At 58.4% G+C, this 14,959-nt stretch overlaps 1 long non-coding RNA gene across 1 annotated transcript; it reads left to right on the forward strand.

The window, feature by feature from the left end:
* The first annotated feature begins 571 nt into the window (after window positions 1–571).
* On the forward strand, window positions 572–14,447 carry LOC123776801 (uncharacterized). The gene is made up of 3 exons (XR_006775484.2): window positions 572–780; window positions 10,660–10,883; window positions 12,418–14,447. It is a non-coding gene; the product is annotated as an uncharacterized LOC123776801 (long non-coding RNA).
* The last annotated feature ends 512 nt before the right edge of the window (window positions 14,448–14,959 follow it).

Raw genomic sequence — 14,959 nt, forward strand, 5'->3', positions numbered from 1 at the left:
TTGTCCCTCAGTCCGGCCACCAGAGTTTCTCCCCAGTCTCTGAGACTCCCGAAGCCCCAGACTGGGGATTCTGGTTCCACGAAGCCTCCAGAATGCCAGGAGCTCTGGGGTCCATTCCTGTCATTACAGTTGAGGCTCTAGAAACAGGGCTGGGAGGGTGGACCCTGCAGGCTCTCCCTCCTTAGCTGGGTTGTTCTGGGTCTCCCAGCCCCCAGCAGCCACAAGCCACAAGGCAGGGCTGTGGGCTGCAGGCACGCTTGGTGTGGGAGGTCAGAGCACAGCACTCCGGGCTGCCTGGGTCCTTAGGTTATATCCCTCAAGCTCTCTGCACCCTCGGGTCCCTGGGCTGGGGCTGTCCCCACTTCAGTGCCTCCCGCCCCACCCCCAGCAGAGACCGGGCGAGCAGGGGCACCTGCGAGCAGGGGCACCTGCAAGGGAAGCACAGGCTGGGCCCTGTTTGACCTTGCGCCTCGCCCCCAAAGGTCACACTGCAGGCTGGGGCTTTAGGGGGGTCGGGATGCCGCAGTCGGGGGCGGGGGCACAGGTCCAGCGCTGCCCTCTGCGGCTGGGCCGGGCGCGGTTATTTATAACCACGGGTCGCCTTGCCTCCTGACCTTCAGCTGGGGCCTAGTGATCCGCAGCGATTAGCATCCCCTGCCACCCCCTGGGAGCAAACACCCATGTGCCCTCCCAGGGCTGGGCCTCACCGCAGGGCCCTGCAGGAAGCAGGATGTGGACCAGAGCCGTGCCCTGTGGCTCCCGCAGGCGGACCTGCCACGTGTGAGTTGGGAGAGGTGGGTGCTTCTGGGGGAAAGGCGCCAGAAATACTCAGAGCTCCTCTGGTCCCGTGGCTTCCCAGGTGGAAACCGTTGGTGCTCTTTTCTGGGCGGCGGCTGTATTTACAATACGGGGCTGCCCTCTTCAAAACCAGTGGGGAGGAGGCAGCGCTGGGAGACTGGACCCCCTCCCCCCACGTGGTCCCCGGAATCCCACCAGACAAACTGCATGCCCCCAGCAGCGGCCCCTCATTCCCACACGGCGACTGACGCTCAGGGGAGCAAGGGACTGGTCCAAGGCGACTCAGCCGCCCGTGGCCGATCCCCGCTCCTGGCCGATGGGAAGGGGCTGGAGGCCAGGACCCCTGATGCTGACCTGGAGGAGCCGTTGTAGGAGGTGGCGGCGGTGGGGGGTGGGGTGGGGCTTTGTTCGTTCAACACGGTTTCGTTGAGCAGGTACTAGGTGCTGACCCGATTTCAGGCAGAGATCCTTACCCTCGGGGAGCAGATGGTCTAGGGCACAGGGGCAGTCCCCGGAGCCCCAGGCTAGGCAGCTGCGGAGGGGCTGGAATCCTGAGGAGGGAGACTGAGGCAGGGAGCAAGAAGGCCGGGCTGAGGGCGCACGTGGGCCTGGAGCCCGGAGCTGAGCGTTGGCTCAGGCGCCCGAGGCCACTGAGTGCTGACGTCGCCAGCCCGTGCCGGTTTCGTCCCCACGGTGGGTGCCCCGGCCTGAGCAGCTCCAGGTGACCTTCCCCCGGCAGAGGGCGAAGGTCTCACGCAGCACCCGGGCTTGGCAGTCATCCCGGAGGGAGCTGTAGGACTGGGCCCAGCCAGGCGGCTGCGCTTGGCCCTGCGCAGGGAGGAACTGAGTCCGGGGGCTCAGGGAGGGTGGCAGGGAGGGAGGGAGGAGTCTGGATGCTTCCTTCCTTTCCCACCACGCTCTCAGATGCTTGGAAACACTTGGAGGAACTTAAGCTGTGTGGCTTGACCATCCCCTTGCCCTCTCTGGGCCACAGTTGCCACAAATAAGAGTGAGGGGGGTCAGCTGTCCGCTGGCTGCCTGGGGTCCTGGTCTGGTCTGGCTCAGTCTGCGAGGGTTCCCCTCGGTGGCATGAAGCCCAGCGCAGGTCGGGGGTGCGGGGGTGGAGTCCGGAGCGGCCGGGCCTGGGGAGGGGGTGCTGGTGCGTGGCAGTGCTGTGCGGGTGCACACGTGCGCGGGACCTGCTTGCCGCCTGGTGCGGGTAGGAGTGTGCTTCTGTGGGTAAGCGGCTGAGTAAAGCCGTAGACACGGTGCCTGTGTGTGTCTTGGTGTGTGTGTAGGGCTGGAAAGGGGATAGTGTGTGTACAAGGGTGGAGTGTGTGGGGGGGGAGGTGAGTCACACGTAGCTAGGTCCCAGCATGTATATGGATGGTGTGTGTGTGTGTGTGTGTGTGTGTGTGTGTGTGTGTGTTACAGGAGGGTCTTGGGGGCTGGGGTTGGCTTAAGGCGGGGAATAAAAGCCTGGGGGGGCCTCCCCTCGTTCTGCAAACCCCTCGCCCACACGGCCAGCCTGTGGCCGACAGGCCCTGACCAGTCCATGAACTCAGGGTCTGGAAGAGTCAGCGGCTTTTCCAACCTCTTTGCCAAATGGGATGTCAGCACGGGGAGGTTGGAGGTGGGGGGGTGCAGGCTGGGGAAGGTGGCAATGACTTCATGACAACTGGCGGCTGAGCAGCTGGGGGGAAGGGGGCGGGGAGCTGGGGCCTGGCTGCCAGGGGAAACCTGCTCCATTGGCCCCCGTTGGGGGCAGGGCCTGGGGACCCACGAGGGCAGCCCAGCCACAGGTTCACACCTCCTGGCGACACTGTGGTTCTCTTTGTGGGGGCTGTGGCTATGCCAGGGCCTCAGGGGAAGGTGGGCAGGGGACCTCTCGAGAGAGCCCCCCTCACACGGTCCCATAAGCTTACAGCAACCCCATGAGTTAGGGACTCATGCCTATTTTGCAGAGGAAGGCACAAGCTCTCAGAGGCAAGGGGCCATGTCTGAAGCCACACAGCTCCAGGGAGGGGGACGGGATGGTGGGAGGTGGTAGAACTGGCCCGGGGACGTGGGTCAGTGCGTTTCCCACTCCAGCTCCCAGAAGAAGGGCACGGGAGACACGGGCAGTCCTCTAGATCTGCTCCTCTGTGGGTGCCTTGAAACTTGGGTATTGGACCTTCTCTGAGTCCTCAGACCCAATGCTCCTTCACCCTCCCCGAAGGGGCTCCTTCCTGGGGAGGCCCTCCACACACGTCTCTACAATTTAGGGGGTAACCTAACCATAACCACGCACAGGGGCCACCACAAATGAACGGAAGCCTTTGCAGAGAGCAGACCTTTTGAGCACAGGCCAGAGGCTGGGCCCTGTGTCAAGCAGGCCTTGGTGGAGGCCAGGCCGCCTTGACTCACGGGGATCGGGCTTGCTTGGCTCCTTTGTGGGGTTGGAGGGGCCCCAAGATCACAGACCCGGGGGTGGGTGCAAGCACGATCTTTGCACCCAGAAGCTGAGATCAGCTTTCAGGGTGCCCTTTCTTCAGCCATTTACTAGTTTCTCATAATAATAATAACCGTCCCTGCCCAAGCTTTATAGTCCCCAAGACACTTTCACACTCTCTCACTTAATCCTCACCAGCCTGTGATGAGGAGCCAGCACCCCCATTCTACAGAACAAGAAATGGAAGTTCAGGGAGGGAGCACCTGCGACTAGTCTAATATCACAGGCCAGGACGTGGCCGGAGCCCCGTGTGCCTGAGCCGCGGTCCGGATCCCGTTCAAAGGAGCGTGGCGACTGTGGGCTGACGTCTCCAGGGCCCGGCAGCACCAGCCCACCGGCACGGTGACCAGACTGCTCCCCAGCCTCCGCTCCTGCAAATATTGGGGGCTGGGGGTGGGAAAGATGTCAAGCACAAAGTGACTGCTCCATGAGAGAGTGGGAGTGGGAGGGGACATGGGGCGGGGTCCCCTGCTGCCCCAGGCCTTGGGCCCAGGCAGAGACTGCGAGGGACCAGCTGTTTCTGGAATATGAGCCCATTGACAGGATTGTCATGTTCTCATCTGCTTGTGGCAAAATGAGAAAGACCAGGACAATATAGTGAGGTTTTCACAGAGCAAGACCCACGATGTGACGTGCAGCCCTTTCACTTGTCCTGTGTGTGTGTGTGTGTGTGTGTGTGTGCACGCGCACGTGTTCACAAAGACCTTTCCTTTGACATTTCCTTTTAATGTCCTTAACTCGGCAAAATACAGACCTGGTGACCATGTCCAATCCTAAGTTGTTTTCTGGAAATGCAGTGCCCCTGAGAAATAGGGCAGATGGGAGCCACCAAGCTAGCTCTGGTCCTAGGTGAGAGCTGGCATAGAGGGAGTTGTTTTTTAATTGAGAGATGATGTCTGAATGGCTGGAAAAACCCAGGGGGAGAAGAGGCTGGGGTTCCTGCCCAGACAGCCCTCGCGCGGCCCCTGAGCCCAGGCATCCCCAGGAAGCTAAGTAGAGGAACATCTGAGTAGCTGCACAGGGAATTCTGAGAAAGGCCTCCGGGCCAGTTCTCTGTGCCACACACCCTCAGCCTCTTCTCTGACCCGGAGCCAGGAGGAAATGTTCCCTTAAACCCCACCCCACCCTCTCCCCAGCCCCCCAAGGCTGGCTCCAAAATAGCCCAGGCCCCGGAGGAGACGTCATGGGTCCGGCTGGCTGCCTGCCCCTCCAAGAGGACAAATATAGAGGGATACCGGACACCAACAGGAGCCCCGGGACCTGGGGAGCCCCACTCCCTTCCCTTCCTAGCCCTGCACCCACTAACAGGGCAGCTGGGAGGCCAGCGCCTCCTGGCCTGGCCAACCCACCCTGGGACGTGTCCCAGCAAGCCTGGAGCGGAGCTGGAGGCTGGCCCAAGGGAACACCAGGCCCAGCTGGCCGTGCGCATGGGGACACCTCCACTATCTGGGGGGTCTCAAAGCACTTTTATAAGCGTCCTGCCCACAGGCTGCTCCCAGGAGCCGGAGACCAGAAGAACCTAGGTGTCTCCCAGGTGGAGCCACTCCTGCCTTCTGTTCTTCCGAAGGAGGTCAAGGCCATAAACCTGGGGGTGTGGGAGGTGGGCAGGAGGGCAGGCAGCCAGGCCAAACCCCAATAAACTGCTGGTTGAATCAAATTGCAAATAATTAGTCCTGATCTCCAAAGCTGCCACCACCCTCCACTCCCGGGAATTAAAGGTCAAAGGGTAGAGCTGCTGACGCAAATGTCAGGGGAGCCACACGATTGCGAACAGCTGGGCTCCTACTCCGGCTGGGCTTAGCTGCCCGAGGTCGCCGGCCCCCAGCGCTCTGGACAAGGTGTCCCCCGGGCCGGGCCCTGAGAGCCGGCGCTCCTGGCACACTCAGGGAAGGGGCTCTGCTCCCTCCCCTCCTTGGTTCTAAGGTCTCCAGAACCTGCTGGGGGTTAACAGGAATCCCCGTGAAATGGTGCTGCCGTACGCTGGGAGCCTGGGGACATGCAGCAGCTCAGTGTCTCGTGAGCCCCCTCCCGCCCCTAAAACAAGACAAAACTTCTGCCTTCTGGCCACGGGCAGCCTGGTCCCTAAAGCCCGAGGTGCTCCCCTAGGTGGGCCCTGTGGCAGGCACGCCCCGGCGGCCGTACCGGGCTCTGTGCGCCAGTGGTGACCCCCAGCGGTCAGTGTGGGACTTGAACTTGGGCCTCGGGCAAGGCTACCGCAGGCCCCGGTTCCGGCAGCCTCAGCCCAGGGCTGGGGACTCTGGCGGTCAGTGTTGGTAAGGGGGTTGCTGGCGTTTGGAGGTATTTTTGCAATCGCTGAATTTTCCTAATTGTACTGGATCTCGCCCTAAATGTCCCACTATTAGCAAATCAGCTTCCAAGTGTCTAAGAATGCACTATCATCGAGCCCTAAACCTGCCCCTCCTCCTGACTTCCCTGTGCCTATTAATAGCACCGCCGCCCTCCCAGTCCCTCGGGCTCCAAACCTGCGAGTCATCTTCCACTCCTGCCCACACTGGGCTGGGTGCCTGGTCCTGCCCCTCCTCACTCCGCAGTCACTCTTCTATCCTTGATACTCACGGCCTCGACCCAGTCAGCAGGCCTCTCGCCTCTGCTACTGCTGGCCTCAACCATGAGGCTGGGTGAGACCTGGGTATGCGCCCAGCCCCCTTCACTGACTGGCTGTGTGACCTTGCGCAAGTTACTGAACTTCTCTGAGCTCAGCGTCCTCAGCTGTAAAACGAGGATGCTAATCACAGTGCCTGCTTCATAGAGGAGTGCGTGAATTCTAGGATAGGATGGACAGGCAGACCCTGTCACATAGGACATGCTCGATGCATGTCAAGTATTACAGGCTCTCCTTCAGTCCAATGCCTCCTTTCAGGAAACCAAGGCCAGAGAGCTGGAATAAGAGCTACCATTTGGCGTTGTGTTCCAGGGGTCTTTACAGCATGCTACAGAGCAAGGGGAGTGGAAGTTCCTGGAGTCTAGAAGCTTCTCCACCATGACCTCCATGATCACATTCCAGAACCCAGAACCAAAGGCCACCTCCTGAGTCCATTGGCCCCATCCGAGGGCCTTCAGGGGCAGGTCTACCTGGGTAAGTGTCGAGGTCACTCAGCCACAGCAGATACCTTCTGGAATGAGACAACTCCAGGTCATGTCCAGTGGCTGTGAGTCAGGGCGACCCATCTGCAAGGTGGTGTGAGGCTGTGCACGTTGGCCTGGCACAGTGGCCTGACCACCTCTGGGCAGCTGGTCATGCAGGGGCACGGCCACCCGGCAGGCGCCTCCCCCCTGCAACCGTCTGCCCTCATGTCCCTCTCACAGCTCACACTTACCCCACCTCTGGTCCCCAGGGGCCTTCACAGCTGGGGGCCCGGAGGGAGGTGGGCCGGCTGACTCAGCCAGCTTTCCAGCCAGGCCTGTGTCCCCTGTAGGCAGGTGTTTTTAACATCCACTCCCGAGACTGAGCACCTGGAGCCCATACACTTGGAATTGAAGGGGGATCCTTGCTCTGGAAAGAGATTTCATTTTTTTTTAAGATTTTTTGAGAGAGAGCAAGCACAAGCAGAGGGAGTAGTAGGCAGAGGGAGAGGGAGAAGCAGGCTTCCCGCTGAGCAGGGGGCCTGAGGCGGGACTCGATCTCAGGACCCTGGGATCATGACCTGAGCAGAAGGCGGACGCTTCACCGACTGAGCCACCCAGGCGCCCCTGGAAAGAGATTTTCAAAGGAGACTTTTACCCACAAAGAGGAGGCAGCAGGAAAAGCAGACCATCCAGATTCAAACGTGGGCCTGTTCTAGTCTCCGGACACACCTGTTGTGTAAGACGGTTGCTCCCCAGTGGGGTCGGCTGTGCTCCTGACATTCGGCAATGCAGGCGGATGTTTCTGGTTGTGGCAGCTGGGGCGTGTGCCTGTGCTACTGGCATCTAGCGGCAGAGACCCCGGAGCTGCTAAATAGCCCGCAGGGCACAGGGCAGACCGCACAGCAGAGAATTGTCCCGGCCCTGGTGTGGACAGTCCCTGGGGGAGCAGCCCTGGCCCAAGAGTCATCCGTCATCTGTCCCCTGCCTCACAGCTGCCTGAGGGCTAAGGAAAGCGATGCTCGTCAAGGAGCCGGGACTGGGCCTAGCTCGCGTTGTGTGTGCGAAGGGCCTTTTCTGGGCCTGGGACACCCACCCGGTGGGCAGAGGTGGGGTGGGCGCGTATTCTGACCACGGGAGTATTTTCTGAAATGATCTTGGTGTTTCTGCCCTACCCTGACTGGGGCAGAGTTTCTAAACAGTCCAGTGCTCACTTATCAACCCTTTCAACAAAGAAAAAGCTGGCCTTGGGAGGAAGAGCCCACCGCCTGCCCCCTCGGCATGTGAATTGTCTTAGAACCCGGGTGCTCACAGTTTCTCAAGCCTTGGGCTCCGTTAGTCCCCCTGGGATCCATCTGCCCGCCGCTTTCACTGGCATTCGGGGGGCAAAGGGGAGAGGACTGGAGGCAAAAATGCTCCTTCAGAGCAGTCCTCAGGCTCAGCAGGAAGACCCCAGACGGGGAGGATTGGTGAGGATTTGCGTCGGAGGAGCCCTGTGCAGAGGCAGGGGGATGGCCAAGAAGACCTTGTAGGGTGGTGTGGAGCTGAGTCAGGAGCTGGCAAGGCCTCCCTGCCACTTACTTCGGCAGGCACCTGCCTCTCCCTCAGCCTCAGCGGCCGTGGGGTCAAGTGTCTTCTCTACAGAAACCGTTCCCAAATAAGGCCCTGCCTTCTCCCCGGGACGGGGCTGGGGGGCCCAGGTCAGAGCCCTTAGGCCCTGACTCAAGCAGAATAGCTTCCGGGATTGCGCCGGAGGAGGGTGGAAGGGTCGGGCCAGCTGACAGAGCCGGACCTTTCTGGCACTGCCCGCTTGCTGGGACAGGGGTTCCAGGGGCTTCAAACCACATGCCCCTCTCTGGGCCTCAGCTTAAGGCACCTGTTTCATGGGGGGTGGGGGTGGGAGGGGGGTGAGCAGTACCACCTTCCAACCTCAGCATAGGTGTTAGGCTGGGATGGGGCTTCTGTCTGTGTCAGGAAGCCCGGCTGACCCTGGGGACAAGCCCAGACACGCAGCTGTTCCTGAACAGGAAGCGGCCGCGGTGGGGGAGGGGTGGGGAGGATAAGCGCTGAGGGAGGGAGACCAGACCCAAGGACACCCTACCGGCTGAGTCCGATTAAAAGGGCCTGACAAAAGGGTCTGGAGCCAGTCTCGGGATAGGAGCAGCCTCCTGCCACGGGGAGTCTCTTCTCTGGGGCACATGTTTGTCTTTAGTGGAAATTTCTTGCTGATGGCTTGACACCCGACTTTGACCTTTCCTTCTCGAGCTTAGCTCTGCTGCTGGTGGGCTGCCGGCCATCCCACCTGCCACAGTCTTCTCCTTCTCCATAGCTGGCCAGGGGGCACTTGGGCCTGGCAAGCTTCCTGCCCGAGGTGTAATTCCATCATGCAAGTGCTGAGGAGAAGGGAGGAGGGGGTTCTTGGGAGAACCCCCATCCCCCTGGCTGTTCCCACTCCCATCCGACTTCCCTGCCCCAAAGGACAAGCCTCCTGCCGTCCTCCCCACTCCCACCAAGCGTGGCTCCCAGGCCCTTCCTCGACCTGCCGCACGCTCCAGGGTGAGGGTGCCGATGCTCCGAAAGGCATGCGGGTGACAGGAGCCGCCCTCCTGACCCCAGGGGAGTGAGGGACAGAAGCAGGGTACGGGGCCTGTTGGCTGCAGTCCGGGACGTTCGTACCCACGCGGAGAGGGCCCTGGAGCAACCCGGAACCCTCTCAGGCTTGAGGATGGCAAGGCCTGTCCTCCAGGCGTGTGTGTGTGTGTGTGTGTGTGTGTGTGTGCGTGCACACGCGCACACGTGCATGGGGAGCACTCTGGCCTAGGGCAGGGACCTGGCTCCCGCCCGCCGAGGCTGGCCTCACCTGGCTCCTTGGCACTGCCTCCGTTAGACCCAACGTCTTCCTCTCCGCTCCCCACCGAGGACCCAGCAGATTCAACCACCGTGGGCGGCGGCGGCGCGGATGGGAGGGGTCCCAGGCGGCCCCAATCCCCTTTGCTCCTGATGCTTAGATTCTCGGGCTGGGAAGGGATCCTAGACCTCCTCTCATGCAACCCTGTCATCGACAGAACATGACACCGACAGCCAGGGGAAGGTGCGCGCTAATGCGGGCGGCTCGCGGAGCGGTCCGAGGAGGGGTACCAGCCCCGGCAGGCGCCCCGGGTGTGGGTGCCAAGGGCTAGCCGCGGCGGCCCACGGCCCCCTTCCTCTAATCCTCACCCCTCCTCTCCCCCTTTTCGGCAGCAGTTATAAAATCCAGGAAATAAACGTGGACGGATGGCCTATAAAGGGCTTAGTTAGTGCTGTGACCTGCTGAGTTACATAACTCCCGTTTATTATTGGCCTTGGACGAAGTTTCTATTGAAGCAGCTCACGAAGCTGATTTCATGACATTTCCTTTAGCCTTATTCGGTGGCTGCAGGCGAAATTCCTCCGCAGCTTCAAAGAGCAGCAGTGGGGGTGTGGATGCTTTCAAAAATCCCCTTCTTCAAACCGTGGGCCAATGTTCCTCTCACCCCTATCAGCCCCTGCTCACCTCAGCAGGGGTCCAGGCTCTGGGCCACCTGCCTTCCCTCTGGGGCCCTGGGCTGTAGGCAGCCTTGGTGGGGAGGCTGAGAAAAGGTGCTTTCCCTGTCCCCCATGAATGAAAGGAGAGCAACTCGGGCCTGGGAGAATCCAGAGGCGGCCTAGTAGAAAGAGCCCTGAACTAAGAGTCAGAGTTCTAGTCAGATCTCTGCTGTTGGAATAACGGCCACTCTGGGCCTTGGCATGCTTGCTAGGAAAGTGGCTTCCCTTATCCGTCCAATCTGACTCCCCAGTAGGCACCCTCCTTGGTCTGGTCTGGCCTGGCCTGCCTTGCTGGGCAGCCCGGGAGGGGAAAGGAGGGCTGAGGGGGTGGCAGTCTTTCTTCGGTGCTAACACAAGTAAGGCTAATACCGACATGATGCCACCTTGTGTTCAAAAGGGAGCAGAGCCCAGCCTCTCTTTCAAGGCAGATCTCCAAACAAGTTCATTTCCCGGGCCCCCACCCCTCTTCTGCTCTGGCAGGGGTGTTACTGGGAAGCCAAGGATCCTGTCACCTCTCAGTCCTTCTCTCCCTCCCCGGGTGATGCCAAAGGGGCCCCCAGAGAAGCTCTCTGAAGGCTCAGCTGTCATCCTAAAGGATACTTTTGGAGACCTCTTCCCAGGTTCAAGAAGGAAAAGACGGACACTCCAGGGAAGTAGGGGCCCCAGAGAACTCAACAATGTCTGTCTTCTTCATTAAGACATATTCCTCCCATTCGTCGCAGTAATGCCTTGATGCCTCAGGGACAAACCGGCGCCATCCAACAAAGAGTTGGTTTGCACCGAGCGGCACAGGCTACAGGAGCTCCCTCCATGAAGGGCCTGGCTGGGCACGGAGGCTACTAGGCCCCACAACTCGAACTACACATGGCACAGACGACTCACCCTTAGAGAATGTCACCTTGGAAGAAGCCTTCTTGCTCACCCAAGGCGGGCCCCGGCTTTTCCGGTAAGGAGAACAGGGCCCACCGTGAGGAGAGGGCTTCTAACGGATCGAATGGCAGAGGGGGGCTAGAACAATTCTGTATTGCAACGTATTTTTGAGATGCTGACCTTGGGCTCACAATGTATCACATCAGAGGGGTCTGGAACAAAGAGCTGTCACCTGGGGCCCCAGAACAATGGCCTTAATATGGGGCAGGATGGTCTGATAAATCCTCCATTGAGCAAAGCCCCAGACTGGGTCTCTAACTCAGCCAAGGCTGCCTCCGGGCACCGGCCCGCTGTCTGCTTACCGCCCGCCAGGCTCGAGGAAGGACAAATGCTCGAGACCCAACTCGGGATCCATGCTGGAGTCTCTTCCGGTGAAAAATGGGCCAGAATCTGCTCCTAGTGCCTTCTCTTACAGCCCCAGGTACACTTCCCGAGAGAGAAAGGGAGACTGCCTACGAAACCACACGCCTGTTTCCACAGACGCTGACAGGCCCACGGGCAGCACAGGCAGCGCGCTCTGGGGTAGCTCACTGTCTGCGCCGGCCGAAGGCACGGGAAGGCAGGCCTGCTGAGGGGTGGCAGGAGAAGACATCCAGGCCTCGGTGGGGGAAGGGTACAAATGGTTGTCTACTCTGGAGTAGCACTTTACACGATCACATTCAATCCCAGCAATGCCGTGAAGGAGGCAGCACTATTCCAATACTGAGGAGAGTCAAGTGCTTCAAAGACTGCTCCACTCTTCTTGACGTGTCTGCACTTGAGGTGTCCTGCGAAAATCTTAGCAGATGGAGGTTGTCCTGAAAAATCTTAGCAGATGGAGCTTCGGGCTCTTGCCTGGCCAGAGTAGTGCTGAGCTCTTGGTAATTAGTAATGCTAACCACGTAGCCAGCCTCCCTCCCTTCTTGCCGCCATTCCACAGCCAGCCGTGCATCTGAGGAGACTCTCTTGTTTACTTCTGTAGGTCTGCTCCCAACCTGTTTACATGCAGCGACTGAACGCTTACTGTAAAGCATTAGGAGCAACAGATACTGAACAAATGTTTTGGTGGCACCTGAAAATGTTGAATTTACCGCTGTTTTCATGCCTCAATCTCTCCCTCAGTGTGCCTGCGCAGGAATGAAATGAACTCTTAGATGCAAAAGAGAGTATGAGTCTCCCCCGTGCTGCATTTTCATGGAGCGCTCCTTTTCCTTAAATTGGGGAGGGTGGAGCAACAGAGAAAGGTATTCCCTGAAAGGTCCAACAGGCCCAAGATACCTCTGCTTCCTCACCTACTTCTTTTCGGACAATGTCTAGAACACTTATAAATAGACTGGAAATAATATTCCGCATTAGGGGCACCCCACTCCTGGTTTCGTCTCAGGTCATGAGATCGAGCCCCAAGTCGGGCTCTGCACTCAGCCGGAAGTCTACTTGAGATTCTCTCTCCCTCTGCGTCCCCTCCAAAACAATAAATAAATCTTTTTTAAAAATCTAAAAAAAAAAAAAAAAGTCTATGGTGCATAAATAAGCATTGAAGACCGATTTCTCTTGTTTTTTTCACATTACAGAACAGCCAGAGCAGACACCAAACCAACACCATCTGTTCAACTGTGTCTGATGCGCCGTGGCAATACTGGGCTCCACTTCGTTCCCGTGCCTGCTTCCCTCTCTGACCCAATCTCCCCGAGGGCTTCTAGCTCATCCTCAGGCCCCTGGCCCCCGGAGCCCCAGTCTGCTGCTGAGGGCCTAGCAGGGTGGGGGTGTGCTGGTGCCTAACAAGCGACACCTCACTCCGCTGTCCCAAGAGCCCTTTGGGGTGTTCCTCTCTCTTTAGAGCAAAGGAACAGGTGCTTGACTAGTGAAAGGTCACAAAATGAGGCAACAGGAGGACCCAGAATTCCAACCCAGGTTTCCTGACTTGAGATCTAGGTCTTCTGCCAATGCAGCAGCCTCTAGTGTGGAGTTGTCTGGTGACACCCCCAGTGAGGGCCTTGAGCCCTTACTCATCTCAGCTGGGCCTCTTTACCAAGGGGCCAAGGCCCCTCCTGGGGCCAGCTGGGCCTCTGGATCACCTGAGAATGATGAATTCATGAATACTTTCAGAAAACTACTGGATGTTATGCAAATGCAAGCTAGTCATGGTAACATCTGAAGGGCTATGGCTTTTTTTCTATGAAAAAATAGTCACTTTTAATGTAGCAGTAAGTTCAAAGTACCCTAAGCTTCCATTATCCATGAATCAAAAAGTGAAGAGTAGTGGGCTGAGCCTGCTGGCACGTCACCATGTGCTGGTAAGCAGCAGCTAAGAATAGGGGCGCCTGGGTGGTGCAGTTGGTTATGCATCTGCCTTCGGCTCAGGTCATGATCTTGAGGTCCTGGGATCTAGCCCTGCATTGGGCTCCCTGCTCAGCAGGGAGTCTGCTTGTCTCCCCGTCTCTCGGCCCCTCCCCCTCCCCCTGCTTGTGCTCTCTCAAATAAATAGAATCTTTAAAAACAAAAACAAAACCCCAGCTAAGAATGAATGAAGCTTTCCGCTCCTGGAAAACAGATGTGTATGAGTCCAGCCGGGCTTATGAGTTCCTCTCAAGCAGCTGCTCCCAGTGCGAGGATCAGAATCACCTGGGTAACTGTTCTCTCCAAATACTCCAATAGAATAGGACACTCCCTGACGTGAGGAGGAGGAGGAAGTGATTTCCGGAACCAACTTGCAGGCAACTCTGGCCATACCGCCCCCACCTGGCCTGGTGGAGAACTGCAGCTACTAGAAGTTGCCAGGCCCCCAAGCAGGGGTGTGTTGCTCCCCCTCTCCTTTGAGCGTCAGAACAGATCTTAACTGCTTTTTAGTCTGTGACTGGGAGTCAACGTTCTCCTGGGACATAAAATCGAGATGCTGAACTATCTGGCTCCTTCTGAATACACTGTAAGTCATTAAATTCCACCCACCAGGTATCTGGGCCTTGCAGGGGCAACTGTGGGCCCACCAGCAGGTATGGTTGGTATTTACACAGACAGCACACGGAGGCAGGTAGAGCCAGGCTCACAGAACCAGAGAGAGCTGGAGCCAGACTTGTTAGATCGCCGGGACAAACCACCCGCCTTTAACACATACAGGCGTAAGGTCCAAAGACGCTAAAGCAGTATGCCTCAGCCTACGTCACGCATCACACTTAGCTATAACACCTCTCAGAGGCCTGGGGCCGGGCCCACAAGAGTCCGAACCGTAGATCTGGGGTGGAGTTGTGACTTTATGGGGGCTTCTGGGGCGCTGTGTTAAAGTGACTTGCCTAGGGCTGCTAGAGAGGCAGAGCCTGGACAGGTCTAGAGCCTTCTTTCCTACTATATACCACTAGGTATCTAAAGGAAATGAGTTTAAAACTGTTCTGGGGCGCCTGGGTGTCCATTTCAGCACAGGTCATGACCTCAGGGTCGTGGGCTCCCGCCCCGGGTCGGACTCTGTGCTCTGGTTGTTCCTCTCCCTCTGCTCTGCCCCCACCCCCACCCCCTGCCACCACTCATGCTCTCTCCCCCTCTCCCTCTCAAATAAATACCTAAATAAATAAAAACCGAACTGAATTAACAACTGTATTTAAGACATTCTGAGAAGGTTCCTAACCACAAAACCTTTCCTAACAAGCTTGCCAATGTCGAAAAGTAAGCCCATGCCCGTTGTGGTCGCCAGGGCTCTCCTGCTTACACAGACTGGGAGAGGCCCAGGGGGCTGGATGAGGGAGAGCTCGGGCAGCTATCGCTCCACTGGGGCGTGAAAGACAGTCTCCCCACTGGAAGAGATCGCAGGCCGCAGGCCACAGTCCCTGTGGTGAGGACAGCACTCCAGCCCTGTTCCCCCAACAAAACTAACATGAACGTGTCCTTTCCTGTGCCGCTCCTCTGGCTTCTCACCTGAGACTGGTGGGACCAATAAAATGACTGACTGAGGCTGAAAAGCATTAATCAGTTTCCAAAACAATGACTTGGCAGGCCCCAGAGGACCGAGGGGGCAGTCAGGGAAGGTCCTGTAAAGCCGGAATGAGCCAGCCTATTCCTGATGCTCTAAAACATCCAACCCCAACTGGATGGACGGCTGTGCCTTCGTCAAGTGAACCATCCAAT

The sequence above is a fragment of the Ursus americanus genome, chromosome 23 (assembly GCF_024610735.1).
Source record: "Ursus americanus isolate L20-20 chromosome 23, mUrsAme1.1.p, whole genome shotgun sequence".
Lineage (NCBI taxonomy): Eukaryota > Metazoa > Chordata > Mammalia > Carnivora > Ursidae > Ursus > Ursus americanus.